General features: G+C 45.7%; 1 long non-coding RNA gene across 4 annotated transcripts; it reads left to right on the forward strand.

Annotated features, from left to right (window-relative positions):
• Nucleotides 1-566: 566 nt before the first annotated feature.
• Nucleotides 567-9,233, forward strand: LOC309332415. Of its 4 annotated transcripts, none has more exons than XR_014152072.1 (3): nucleotides 567-4,514; nucleotides 4,777-5,127; nucleotides 5,673-9,233. It is a non-coding gene; the product is annotated as an uncharacterized lncRNA (long non-coding RNA). The 4 variants fall into 4 exon arrangements; XR_014152074.1 differs by lacking the exon at nucleotides 5,673-9,233 and having other exon boundaries at nucleotides 567-4,300; nucleotides 4,395-4,514; nucleotides 4,777-5,395; XR_014152075.1 differs by lacking the exon at nucleotides 5,673-9,233 and having other exon boundaries at nucleotides 567-1,952; nucleotides 2,329-4,514; nucleotides 4,777-5,395.
• Nucleotides 9,234-13,601: the final 4,368 nt, after the last annotated feature.

The following is a 13,601-nucleotide window of genomic DNA, read 5'->3' on the forward strand; positions in this document are numbered from 1 at the left end:
CCTCCCCAAAAGCTGGCTATGGGAGGGTCAGGAGAATCTCCAGAAAAGCATGCTGTGGAGGAGAGTTTCCCGTCTCCCACTCAATGAAGAATTCGAACTCAGGTTACAGTGTCTACCAAAATCTTTAATGCTCAGATCAGTGTGATACATGGGCAAAATGCCGTTCAAAGGCACAGCAGGTGCTACACATAGCCAAGCAAGCAAAGACATTGATCCAGGAACGACACATACCCCAACTTAGGAGCTAACCCATCTTAAGCCCCCTCCCCAATAAAATATTTGAAGGGGCTGGCCCTGGCGGAGGAACAGGGGTGCAGGGGGAGCGCACCGCTCCCAGAGGCACGATCCCGGTAGGGTGCCATCATGGCTGGACCCCCGCCCCCACATGTGGCGCACCACGGCCCCAGGATGCATGCTACGCCCCCGAGACGTGACAGTCACACCCCCGCCTACTCTCCGCACCCCCCCCACCAGAGCTTGAAGCTCTGCCACTGGAGACTGCCCCCCCAAAAGTTGATAGGTATTGCCATTCAAATGGTATGTGTGTGCCAGGTCATGTAGGAGGAGCTTACCCCCCCCAAATATTTTATTCAAGTTGGCACCCCAGCAACCTTGTTATTAGGGAGTGGGGTGGGCACTAATTTCTTGCCCATGCGCAATGATCCCATGTTGAAAACAAACACATTTGTATCCACTGTATTAATGGGCTGAGGGACTTTTTTATGTGTCTTTATGACCAACAGGTGGTGGAAGGAGCGAGCCAGATTCTAGTGAGTGAGACTGTCCCTGGCTATAGTACTGGTTTTAGCCCTCTCACTGGTCAGAACTGAAGGCGCTAATGGGCAGAGGGATTAGGAGAGGGAGGCTGGGGGAATAGGTTTAAAATGGAAACTAAAGCCAGCTTAGGTTATATTTCTTTTTAAAACTATAGTTAATATTTTAAAAAAAAGTAAACAAAGGAATCGTACGTCACGGAAGAATTATTATTTACAACTTTAAAAAGAGATACAACAAATCTTAATTTAGTGGCTCCCTAAAAAGTGATAGGAGAGGCAATAAATTTTAAGTTAAAGGAAACTGAAAGAAAATAAAGGCCATCAAAGAATTAATCCTAACAGGAAGAGTAAATTGTGGACAGATGATGGACTTTGAGAAAGCCCCCAAAAGAAAGCTTAGCCAAGCAAAATTTAAACTAAAAACTCATAAAAATACCGAGATGAAGATTTTAAAGAGAATCAAGAAAAACAAAAACACCTGATGACTAGAAAAGCCAAGGGAAAACTAAGAGACAAATGAAAGAACGTGAGGGGCGAAATCAAGTTTATTTACCTTTCGACCAACAAGTCTTTGGATATGAAAAGGAGCACAGGAAAGGGCAAGTGGGGAGATATGAAGTCTGCTTCAAGCAGAGTGAAGAATAAATACAGAAAAATAGAAAGCTTTTCTTTTAAAAGGCAACTGGAAAAGCCATTTCATAAAAAGAACAGGCTGGGCTTTCGGTTGCCGAAGTTGTTGTTGTCATCATCATCATCATCGTCATCGTTATTAATTTATTTTCTATACTGCCCTATAAATGAAGGTCTAAGGGCAGTTCACATAAGATATCAAATACACAAAATCAAAACAAAAATAACCCAATAAAGGGTCACCAGGGCATAGACAACCATGGTTAGGCTATCCCTGTCCAGATAGGGGAGTAGATGGGCCACCAGCCGAAGCTGATGGAAGGTATTCCAGGCCACTGAGCGCCTTCCCTTGTCTCTCCCTCGACAGAGGTCATCGTACAGGGCGACCAAGGCAGTTTCTGTGCCAAAACCAGGCCTAAACCCTGATTGAAATGGATCCAGAAAACCAACTTCTTCCAAGAGCACCTGGATCTAGTCTGCAACCACTCCCTCCAGAACCTCGCTCCAGAAGTTAGAAAAACCAAGATTGGGAAGATTTTAACACAGGTGAGCCTTAGAAGTGAGAAGGGGAGGGGGATCCAGGGGGGAAAGAAGGCTGTGCATGTGATAAAGAGCAAAGCAGAGGGGGAGAAGACAACATAGTTCCTTCTAATTTCATGTTAGCTTGTTGACAAAAATACTTGGAAGCCATTTTGTGATAGCCTCTTGGGGACTATAGAGAAGCTCCTTCCCTAATGGGCAGAACTTCATTTTATTTATAATGTGGCTTCCAAGGAGTAGAATAACAAACCCTCTTGAGCAGCTGGTTTAAAAGTGGTGACATTTGGCATAGGAAGCTAGGAAGAGGCATTATTATTATTATTATTATTATTATTATTATTATTATTATTATTTCTCACCCATTTCCCTGATGGGAATAAAGGCAACTGACAAGCATTCCAGGAGCCACTTCAGATTGGTGAAGTTAGAAAAGAATGAAGGCATGGAAAGAGAAATAACTATTGAACCAGAAAAGATTTGGAAGCCACTAGGATCAAGAACTGGTTCTGGGGGAAGCATAAAAGGGGGAAATAACTGAGAAAGCCACAAGGAGGAGCAGCAAAAAGCAACCAACCAAGGGTGAGAGTATTATACCTAACTGTAGTTACTGGGCAACTGCAGAAGAGGGTCACCAAAATATTGTTGAGTTTTTGTTCCTTCAGAGGTGTATAAATCCAGAAGGTTCAAAACATGCCAGCATTTTGGATCCTCACTAGTAATTCTGTTCCTAAGGTAATACCGGTACATTTAGAATACCCATTTTAAAACCGGATGCATCAAACTGCTTCCTTTGTCTGTAACAGTTGCCTTGCTAATTTCAGTGTGAATAAGCAAATAAGGCATTTTGAGGGTGGATCCACTGTTGGCAATGGTAGAGGTGGCATTGGAGTGAGTAGAGGTTTTCACCATTTTGTCGGCCATTTTTAAGCAAAAAAAGTCCAGCAAACGTTTAAGCACATCCATATTCGTAATCAGGAAAGATGAGCCTTGACCATTTTTTCCTGTACATAAAGGGCAGAAAATTTTGTCTGCTAATGGTAAGGCTGAAATGACTGAGAAAATATTTGAAATCTTATGAATCCTGACGCTCTGGCCATTTTTACTCACACATAAGGGGGTGGCTGATTGTTCCACTAATGACCAGAGAGTGGGCCCATACAAAATAATAATAACCCACATTTGTGAAACATTTTGGAATAGAGGTCTGTACCCCTATCTCGATCACTGCAGATGGTGACAGCAGTCACGAAATTAAAAGATGCCTGCTCCTTGGGAGAAAGGCGATGGCAAACCTAGACAGTATCTTAAAAAGCAGAGACATCACCTTGAAAACAAAGGTCCATATAGTTAAAGCCATGGTTTTCCCAGTAGTGATGTATGGAAGTGAGAGCTGGACCATAAAGAAGGCTGATCGCCGAAGAATGGATGCTTTTGAATTATGGTGCTGGAGGAGACTCTTGAAAGTCCCATGGACTGCAAGAAGATCAAACCTATCCATTCTTAAGGAAATTAGCCCTGAGTGCTCACTGGAAGGACAGATCCTGAAGCTGAGGCTCCAAGACTTTGGCCACCTCATGAGAAGAGAAGACTCCCTGGAAAAGACCCTGATGTTGGGAAAGATGGAGGGCACAAGGAGAAGGGGACGACAGAGGACGAGATGGTTGGACAGTGTTCTCGAAGCTACAAACATGAGTCTGACCAAACTGCGGGAGGCAGTGGAAGACAGAAGTGCCTGGTCCATGGGGTCGCAAAGAGTCGGACACGACTAAATGACTAAACAACCCCTATCTCCTGTAGATAAAGGAGGCATGTAGCTCCCAATTTTCTTTGTCTGGGGTACATGTATGTCTCTTTAATGCAGAAAACATGATCCATTAATGCTGAGACTTTATTAAAAATTTAATTTGACCAAAATTGTATTACTGGCTTTTTGGTGAAAACCTGCATGATAGGATTGATAGTTGCTGGGTTTCTGACAAATACTAAAATTTGGATCCTCGCCAGTACTTCCGTTCCTAAGGTGATATATTTAAAAATCTGGTGTAGCAAACTGCTTCCTTTGCCGGTAATCTCTTGTTACCTTCAACTGCAATTGTAGCTTCTATAAGAAAACTTTTGAATTATCAGAGGGGCAATAGGCACTAATAACTAAAAAGTGATCTCTAAATGCTCTATTGTAATTATAGCAGCAATACAGGTGTGTGTTTTCTGGCTGAAGGTCAACTAGGTGAGTATCTTGTGCTTGGCTGAGGAGAAAATCTCTGTTGTGTTCTGCCTGCAACTCTTTGTACAAATATTCTTTCAGGTCGCAGTGAGGGGGACCATTCAAGCACCCCGAGCCTGTTGGAGAAAAGGTAGGCTCTAAATGGAATAATACATCCAATATGCAAACTAAATATTACCAAGAGTTTGTATTGAGCAATGTTGGTTATTCAATCACTTTTTCAGAAGAGCCGCGAACTCGAAAGCCTAATGCAGTCGCTCTCCGTGCTTCTACCTGGAGGGACTTCTCGTGTCAGGACACTGCTGCAAGGGAGGCCCTTTCCTGTGCCATCACCACACAATAAGGTACATCTTTTGGTGGGACAGCCAGCCTTGTTTTGTTGCAGCTCTTTTTTTTTTTACAGACCTCACAGAGCTACCTGTGCCGGAAGCAGATCTGCTCCATTGACAAGTAAGAGGCAGTTTCAGAGCTCTTGATACATCAAGTGAACACCTGCAGGGTAGGATTGAGAGACACCTGCGTCTTGACTGCGCTGGTTTAGGTAACCGGCTGTTTTTGCTCCTGTGTCTGAAAGGGAGGGCTGCTGAAGAACCTAGTCTCTTCCAGGTGCATCTCAGTGACACAAGAAATAGAATTTTGCAAGCCTTCAGGAACCTTAATGGCAAGTGAACTTCACACTCCACAATCCAGTGATCTTTTTCAGTACAATCCTTTTGTGCTGGCCTCTCAATTTCCCCTCGCTCGATCTCTTCACAGTTCTGCCCAAGAGCCCACCACACTCAGGTGAAGCCAGCTCTTCCTGCAGAAGTCAGGTTAGTAAGAACAGCTGTGTTCCATTTCTCTGGAATTGGCGGGAATGGGCCGGGGACAGACTAATCAGTCCAGATTGCTTTTCACAGACCAGCAGAAGGAACTGCCAGGCCCATGAATTCACACTTCAGAGAGACAAACGAAAAGGTGAGCATAAAGGCAGAGTTTTAAGACTGGAACCAGTCTCTCTCTTCTGCCCTGCAAATTGATGGCAGTCAAAATGGCACTCTGATTTAAACACATCTAGGTGAATATCCCTTGCTCGGTTGTGTTCTGTCTGCAACTTTATAACTCTTAAGGATTTTCTTTTTCCTGAGAGAACATTCTGTATTCAGAGTTTTCTCTCAGGTTTTGCTTTTCACCTTGTTGCATTGCAAAAAAAAAAAAAAAAAAAAAAGCAAAAGCAAAAGCAAAAGGCGCTGTTGGTTGGCACTCCTGGTTTGTAGGACAGGGTTCAAGTCCCTGTGGTGTCCTTGCTTACTTCCAATGCAACCCCTTTATCTCTCGATCTCTCCCCCCTAAGAACTAAATCAAGTAAGGTGCTCCTCTGATGCATCACTGGTGTGTGTCCAAGATAAGATAGATTACATATGGATGCTTCCCATCCTAGCACTCCCAGCCATGGGGGGGCGGAATACTTAGTATTTATATATATATAAAAGACTGTCTCTTAATTTGCATTGTTTGTTTAGGAAGTAACCTAAATATACAAACAAATGGATCCTATTTAGATTATGCAGAATGTGGAAAAAGCTGGGATGAAAGAGAAATGGCAGCACATTCACTCATTAGCAGAAGAACAACAGCAACTATCAGGTGCTCAGGTGTCCTATTTTACAGAAGACAGTTGTCGATTTTCAGAGTTATCAGAGGCTTAGGATGAGGACAGGGGGCAGTTCGCTGTACAAAGGTGTCCTATTTGAATGGCCGTGCATTCCAGGTCTGGTTGAAAGATACAGAAGGAAGAGCTGGGGCGCTGAAGTTGCCCATCAACAGATAGCACCTTGGCAGCAGACTAAGCACAAACACACAGGCCACAGTCTTCCCCACTACAGTGAGATGCATAGTATTCCTATGTAGAATTATAGAGTGACATAACACATCAGTCATACCCAAGGTAATATCATATACCCAACTAAGCTGTACTTGGAATCACTGAAATCAATGGGTCTAGTGACTATGACTTAGTAGGATATAACCTACTAATATTTTTAAATGAGCATCTACACGCAGCACATGCAAATTGGTGTCCATTCATTTGACCAAGTGTCAATGGCTACTCTAAGCAAAGACATGTCCAATTTCTGCAACTGGGAGTATCTAGGGATGCAATACTGCATGTTCAGTCAGGCCCTTTTGTTTCCTCCTGATCCTGAGGATGTTCCGTCTAACTTGGGGGTTTTACTCAATCCCCTTGTGGGTTTTTGAGATTTCCTACAACACCTAGCCTATCTTCTCAGCCATAAGGATCTGACAAGGGGTGAGGCCTTTCAGATATTCTTGGATAGCAACTCCCTACATGCCTGATCATTGGCCATGCTGGCTGAGTTGATGGGAGTTGTAGTCCAAAGCAGCCACTGGGGAATCTGAAGCCAACTTACTTGGGAGTAAGCCCCAATGAATTCAATAGGACCTACTTCTCTGGATACAGGATTGTGCTGCATTTTGCTTATTCAAAGAGGCTTTTTTAAAGAAAAAGAGGAGGAGGAGGAGGAAGCGGGAGCAGCAACAGCTGGAATTGTCAGGCTGCACAATACTAGAAGCCTGAATTTGCACAGAATAATTAGGGGTCAATATAAGTCATCAGCTGAACAGTAAAAACAAATGTGGCTCCATTTTACATGGCACAAAGTGTTTTGATGTACCAGGTCTGTGCTCTTTCCTTTAGAAGAAGCCTGTAGCAGATCTGATTACAGAATATGCAACAAGCAAATATGGAATTGAGCCAGGTTTATGTTATAAAATACTCTGTCATAGGTGATAGCTCAGCTTCGGGCTCTCAATCCAACTCTTGGTAAATAAATATCACCCAGGGGCTATCGTGCCATCTAGTGGCAGAAGACTATTGCAAGAGTGCCAGTTTGTTTTAATGCGAAGGAGCGGCACAGACATCTGTGGCCCCAGGGCTGCTTTGAGTATTCATTAAAATTTCTAAACCATTATATTTCTTGCCCCAGGGAGGATGGAGATATATCACAACATCCCCAGCATTCTTAGTTATTCCAATTAAATGCTGTTAAAAATCAATCACACCAGAGAGGCAGTTCCTCGTAGCTTAGCCTTCCCCTACCTGGTGCCTTGGCTGGGGCAGATGGAGCAGTAGTTGCAGCCCATTTTCTGTGGCAGGCCCTGGACTGCGGGACTCCCTTCCCACAGAGGTGCATCTTGCAACTTCACCAGGAACCTTCTGCTAAATGCTGAAGACACAACTCTTCCACCTGGCCTTTGCATTTTCAGGACTCACCCTATTCCTGTGACTGTATTATGTTTTAGCATTTTTTAATATTGATTTTTAAATTGTTGTGACCAGCCATGGGATCTGCTGGTGAAGGACAGGTAAAACAACAAACAATCATAGCATCACTGCAATTTGTGCTCCTCTCATGTAGCACACAGTGAGACTGAAGCATAGGATTGCACTCTAGGAAACAAAACAGTTTGCCCCCAAAATTCTCAGAGATACAATTTGTGTTTTTAAAGTGAGGGTGTATTTTGGCCAATTATACTATTGCTGCTCTGACATATTCCTTGTTTTAGTTTGATTTAAGTTTTGATCTCATGTTATTTAAAATACTGATTTTATATTTGATCTTCGTTGTCGGTAACATTATGTTAGCATTTCATGAAAAGGTGGCAAATCAATTTACTGCAAGTTAGATTCCTTGGTAGAAGAAAAACTGGTACTTGTGTTCCCCAAGCACACACTTCAGCAGTTATCAGAATATTCAGCTGTGCTTAATATTTCAGATTCACCTACTTTTAAAAAAATCTGAGAATATTCTGTGCAATTCCAATCTTAGATACAGTTTATTACTATTAAAATAGTGTGCAACTGCTATAACAAGTAAAAAGAAACTTTTAAAAATTCAAATTCTGCTCGAAGAACACTCACATGATGTGTTAAATTACAGAAACCATATATAAGTTTGTGTGTTCATGTGTATACAATTGGTCAGCCTTAATTTTCTTATTCTGATTCCAAATATTTTTTTAAAAGCTGATCAATTGATGGTTGGTTGGTTTCTAAAGCAATGTGTTAGAAACATCTGAAATATGGGTGGCTACAGGACAAGGCCAATGAATGGGTGGAATTGCAGCCATGCCTTCTTCCCTCCCTACCCAGAATTGTATTCCTGACACGGCTTGCCTGTGGCCTTCAGATCTGGCTGGGCTCTCAACTCCCATCAGCTCTGGCCAGCAACACCCGAAGGGCCATGTTCCCCATTCCTGTCAAAGGGGCTGGAGATATGATTGAGGGACTCTCAGGAAACGGTCAGTTATTCTGCATGAAACTGAGCTCATATAGAACTGTAAAGATGATTCAGTCTGGATAAGCTGCAATTTGATACAATAGCAATTTTTGGGAGGGTATTCCCAGAATCACAACACATACTTTGATTGATTATTTCAGCTGCCATGGCTCCTTACAAATGATCCTGAGGAACTCTTTGCTACAGATATGCAGGCTAACCTCCCTCAACATGGATTCCATGTTAGAGAGTAAATGCCACAAACCACCGAAGCAGGATTGGTGCAGACGCTCCTCACAGAGCTGAAGGCCACCTAGACTGTCTTCATAACATGGACTGACCAACCAACCATTAGCTGCTCACAGATCAAGCTGTAGATGATCCAGATCACATGCCACAAGCAAGGAGAGCGGTTGATGCACCCCAGAAAACAGGCCTGTGCAGTGGACAGCTAAAAACAGTGCTGGTGACAGTGCCCTGTGCAAGATACCAGAAGCAGAGAGGGCTAAAGAAATCCAAATTGGAAGCTATATAATGGTCCCAATGCATGTCTATTGCATTACCCATAATGCATGTAAAAGGAGTAAAGCACCAAGGATCAGGTGGGGAGAAGGGCACAATTTAAGGTCACCACGACCCCCTCTGCATGCATGGAGGTTACATTTCCTGGCTACAGTTAAGATAAAAACCATGGTTTGTGGTGCATGAGTGATATGTGATCCCTCTGCTCCTCCCCACTGGAACATGGCGGAAACAGGGCACAGAAACGCCAGAAGTCAAAGGTACAACCTTAGCTGATCCAGGTGTGTTGCCTTTGTCAGTAACCGACTGGTCCCTTGGTAGGTGAGGAAGCTGGGGCCCTTTGCCCAGAGACTGGCTTCCTCCCCAGGTGCTGAGATGAAAATGCCCTGGAGGAAGGAAGAGGAGGAGCTTTAGAAGGTGTTTGCTGCAGCTGCCAGAGTGGCCATCACAGCCTCCAGATGCTCCTGGTGGATGTAAGCAACAAGCCCTCCTTGGTTGGCCCAGCGCTCAGCACCCAGAGCGCCCTCCACAGGCTTGTTGTAGGTCAGTTCCGGTAGCGGCTTGCGTTGCCCAGCCTGCCAGGACTTCAAGGCCTCCGAAAGGTCAACCATGCCTCCGCCAAGGGCTAGCAGGATGGCATGGGGGCCGCAGGAGTCCCACTTAAAGGTGCTGCCCTCCGAGAGGACGTAGGCATCGGCCAGCCCCAGCGCCACACACAGCATCTTGTACCCGGCACCGGAGGCAAAGCACAGCTGCTGCCCATACAGGGGGGTCAGGGCTTCCTGCAGCGCCACCTTCTCATTGCTGCTCAGGACCACACGAGGGGAAGTCCGCAGCTGGGGCCGGCTTAGCGAGCTCAGGCGGGTGCCCCCATAGGAGATGCCCCAGTGATATTTGCTCTGCCACCTGCAAAAAAAAAAGGGACGTGTCAGAGAAGGCTAGCCAGGAAAAGCACCAGAGAGTCACACCACGCTAGGACCTGGTGGAGACAGCAACCAATTGATGCTGCTTTCCCCATCCCCAACAAGAACCTTGATGCAAGGAAGATGAATGAGGTGGTCATCAGTGCTGTGGGAGTGGAAAGCCAAAGTGAGAGGCTGCAGCACACTGATGGCTAGAAAAGAAAAACACAACTGGGATGGAGGCCTGGGATAAGAGGATGACCAAGGATGCCCTTTAGACCCTGTCTTGAGCAGGGGGTTGGGCATCTAGCTCCAAGTACATTCCAACTCTACAATTCAACGATTCTATTATTCTAAGGGATGGGACAAAATGCCCTGGAATCAGCTCAGCAGGGTATTTTTAATAGCCAGACTGAGAGCTGGAATTTTTGGAGGCACTGTACACTCCTTGCATGTAGCAAGATGTATCTGCACGGGTGCAGTCGGTATGCATTAAGAACACAGGAAGCAGTTTTATACCAAGCCAGACACTTGGTCCATTTAGATTAGGATTGTCCCCACTGATGGGCAGGGGGGCCTCCAGAGTTTCAGGCAGGTGATGCTGGGGGTGGCATCTAGACCTGCTGTTGCATAAGATGCGCTCTACCACTGAGACACACACCTGGCTTGAGAGGGGTCCATATACAGACATGGGCTAGATCAGGTGATAATGCTGAGCAGGGCTGCCTTTGGAATATGCGCTGCCGGGGTGCAAAGATCTGCCCAGTGCCCCCAAATTTAGTGCTGCCCACGTCTACCCCCAAGATATACTTTTCCGTGGTTGCAGGTGAAGCCATGGCGGCAGCGGCAGTGTCCTGCTCTTCTGAGTCTCACTGCTGTTGTCCCTCAAGAACCGGGTGCCCTAGCTCCACAAAGGCACACAGCTTCACATCCAGGTGCTTTTAAAAGCTCCCCAGGAGGAGGAAGGAGAAGAGGGACGCAGAAGCCGCACCGACGGCGGGCGAGAGAGCAACGCCTCTCCATGCAGGGAGGGACTCTGGGGAGGAGAAAGCAGCCAGGGTGGAGGCGGCCACAGCGGCCAGCTTTGAATATCAGCTTGATCAAAATTATTTATTATTTCATTACAGGCAGACAGTTAAGAGCTTAGGCGGTTTCAGCGGCGGGTGCCTGGCACTCCCCAGAAATTGGCACCCGGGTGCCCCGCACCCCTTGCACCCCCGGGTAAAGACGGGCCTGATGCCGAGCCTGCCCACTTGAGCCAGTGGAATTGAAAAGCAACAACTTCTCTAGATGAAACATGGATTAAAGTGAAGCTTCACTGTAGTGAGTCTGGGTCAAGCCTCTTCCATCAGCATGCGCTGATGGGTACCCAATGGGCTAGCCCACCTGTGGAAGAGTGCCCTGTGGTGGTGCTGTTACCTGCGTGCTGGTAGCTTTTCCTGGAAGAAGGGCTCATTGATGATGCCCAGGACAGGCTCGCCTGAGTGACGGTTGTATACGCCTATCAGCACCAGCGCCGAGCGCAGCCCTGAGGGGTAGATGCCATCCACAGGCAGGACATCTCCACGCCCACGGATGTACTGATTGGTGGAATCTGAGGAGAGAGAACCCGTGAGATCGCCAGTTCCAAGTCTGGTGAAGGAAGTTCAGAGTAAGGCTCAGAGAGCTCCTCCTCACGGCAGAATTGCCATTTTTTAAATGGGCAGCAGAAGGGCCCCTTCATGGCGGAAGGTCCGTAGCTCAGTGGCAGAGCACCTGCTCTGCATGCAGAAGGTACCAAGTTCAATCCCAAGCAAGTTCAATCCCAAGCGTAGGCCTGGAGAGACCACTGCTGGAACCCTGGAGAATCACTGCCGGCCAATGCAGACAACACTGGGTGAGATGGACTAAGGGACTAAGGGTCTCGCCCAAGTGTCGGGCAGCTTTCTCTGTGTCTGGAGCCCAGACGTTGCAGGCAGAAGGTCCCAGGTCCATTCCTTAGCATTTCCAGCCAGGGAGGTAAAAAAGGAGGTAGCAGGTGAAGGAAAGACCTGTTTTTTACAGCTTTTTAAAGCTTTTCCCTATCTCTCTCTCTCCCTCTCTTTTTTCTTTTTTGTCCTTTTCCACTACGTTTTTATCTTGTTTAGACTAATGTTGGGTTAAAAAGATATTTGATATTAAGTTTTGTATTTTTCTCTATAAACTCTAACAAAATTTATTGATTTATTTATTTTTAAGGGCCCAAGACTTTGGAGGTCTTTAAGCAGAGGCTTGACAACCATATGTCAGGAGTGCTCTGATGGTGTTTCCTGCTTGGCAGGGGGTTGGACTCGATAGCCCTTGTGGTCTCCTCCAATTCTAGGATTCTATGATTCTAAGACCCTGGAGAGAAGACGAAGAAGAGTTTGGATTTGATATCCCGCTTTATCACTACCCTAAGGAGTCTCAAAGCGGCTAACATTCTCCTTTAGGATTCCTTTGAATTCAAATAATATATTGCCTACTTTTTATGCCCTTTACGAATAAATGTGTTGAGGGGTGTGTGTGTTTGTATGCATGTATGGAGAGCCACTTTTAGTCAGATGTATGGAGAGCCACTTTTAGTCAGAGCAGAGCAGCCACTGCCAACCTGGTGCACCACCCAGGTGCTTCGGAGTAAAGCTTCCATCCGTTTCAATCAGAACAGCCATGCTGGTTGAGGATGATGGGAGTGGTAGTTCAAAACATCTGGAGAGCACCAGGGTTGGCAGAGGCTGACGAAGACAGTACTGGGCTAGGAGGACAAATATGGTACTTGGGCCTGGTGGTATAAGACCGTGAGAAGGGAGCTGGAGGTGGCTGAATGGATCTCCGCTAACTTTCGCCAAAAGCTAGTAGTCCCCACAGAGGGAGGATAGTAGAAGCTGTATCCCCTGGGTTCCCTGTCCCAACAACTGCAGCAAAGCAAGAGAGCACGTGCTTCACCTATGGGACCTCCAAGGTTCAAGCCTTGGAATCTCCAGGACTAAGGAACCTCCAGCATTCCCTTCCAAGGGCCATAGGCCAGGGGTGGGAGCAGAGGCAGAACTGGGCAAATGACCTGAGGCAGCAGAAAAAGATGCCTGCCATCAGAGCACTTCCATCAGAGTACACAGTGACTGGACAAACCAATAGTCTGATTTAGTGTAAAAGTAACTCCTATGTGAGAGGTAGCCAACGAGCCACCTTCTGAATGTCCAGGATCTGCCATCATTTTCAGTAACTGGCCATGCTGGCAGGGGCTGATGGGAGCTGCAGTCCAAGAATGCCTTGAGAACTTGATGTTGGCTATCCCTTTCCTGTCTTACATTGTTGTTGTTGTTGTTGTTGTTGTTGTTGTTGTTGTTCAGGACCGAAACTAGGCTTTCTTAAATTCGGTCAAAGACCCCATTTGGCACCCAACCCCCCGGATGTGTGTGTGTGTACATACATACACATACATACATACAAACACACCCACCCCTCAACACATTTATTCGTAAAGGGCATAAAAAGTAGGCAATGTATTATTTGAATTCAAAGGAATCCTAAGAGGTATTATGACTGTATGACCAAAGGGAAAACGAGCATCCCTTCCAGTAAAAGCAAATTGATTGTCAAAAGTAGAACTTCCTTGTGCAGTAATTGTCTATCTGAGGTCAGGGTTTGAATTGGATTTATTTGGTCATAGGATTATTAAAAGATTGCATTTCCATAAGATCAGCCAAGACCCTCTGGTTTCCTTTAAAAA

Source organism: Podarcis erhardii (assembly GCF_964252035.2).
Source record: "Podarcis erhardii genome assembly, chromosome: 2".
Lineage (NCBI taxonomy): Eukaryota > Metazoa > Chordata > Lepidosauria > Squamata > Lacertidae > Podarcis > Podarcis erhardii.